Here is a 1064-nt window from a genome sequence, read left to right as displayed (position 1 = left end):
CATCACAGCCAACTCAAAAGCCATCAGAACCTACCATCTCTCACCAACCTCAAACTTCTCAACCTCAACCTATTCAACCCTCCATCAGAACATATTTCAAACCATCACAGTCATCTGAACCTCAACCTTCAGCACATCCAGTGAAGCTTTCATCTTCCAAACCTAAGAGGACTAAGATAGTACCTCAGTATCAACAGAAGAGAAGGAGAATTGTTCTGAGAGATGAGACAGACAATGAGGAACAGGTTCCAATATCAGAACCTGTTGTTGTAGAAGCTGAGAAGATTTCTTCTCAGAAAGATACTGAAACTAGGAGTTCTAGGCCCCTCAAAAGGCTTAGAAAGCTAAATTCTGATGATGAAGCTCCCAAAGTCTCTAATTCTGCAAAGAGACTTAAAAATCAAAGAGCCAGGAGGGCTGCAAGTGTATCATCACACTCTGAAGAAACTCTGGAAGAAGCAGCTAAGGAAGGGGGTCAGGAATCTCTGATCCCAGCAGAACCTATAGTCATTGAACTACTTTCTACAGCTGAATCAGCTCATAAGTCTCCTATTCAAGAACAAGGGGATATTCCATAGAAAGGGTCTACACCTCCAGTGTCTCCAATAATTGATCCAGTACATATTGAAGACCCAGGTACAAGTGCTGAAATTGATATTCATAACTTCATTGTGCCTGAGGTTTTGTACTTGGAAGCTCCACCAACTCAACTCACTTCACCAACAACACCAATTCTAGATGCTGATTTCAATGAAAATATTCAAACCACACCAATTCTGAATCTGGATGATGAAAATTAGATTGAAGGTGGGCATCAAGATTTGGTTGTTGATCAGAACATAGCTGCAGATCAGAACTTAGAGGATGATGTTGAAGCCTCTATAACCTCACATACTGTTATTCTATCAGAGGATGCTGATGCTGCAGGCTCTGTAAGTTATGATGCTGATAATGCTGAATTTACTGGTGAAGCTGCTGCAAATGTAGATGCTGATGCAGCTAGTCCATCAGGACATGCACCTCAACAAGCTCCATGCAAAGCTGATTTGATAAAGAAGTTTGTT

Source organism: Apium graveolens, chromosome 9, assembly GCF_009905375.1.
Source record: "Apium graveolens cultivar Ventura chromosome 9, ASM990537v1, whole genome shotgun sequence".
NCBI lineage: Eukaryota > Viridiplantae > Streptophyta > Magnoliopsida > Apiales > Apiaceae > Apium > Apium graveolens.
The sequence above is the reverse complement of the archived record's forward strand: the minus strand, read 5'-3'. Positions refer to the sequence as shown.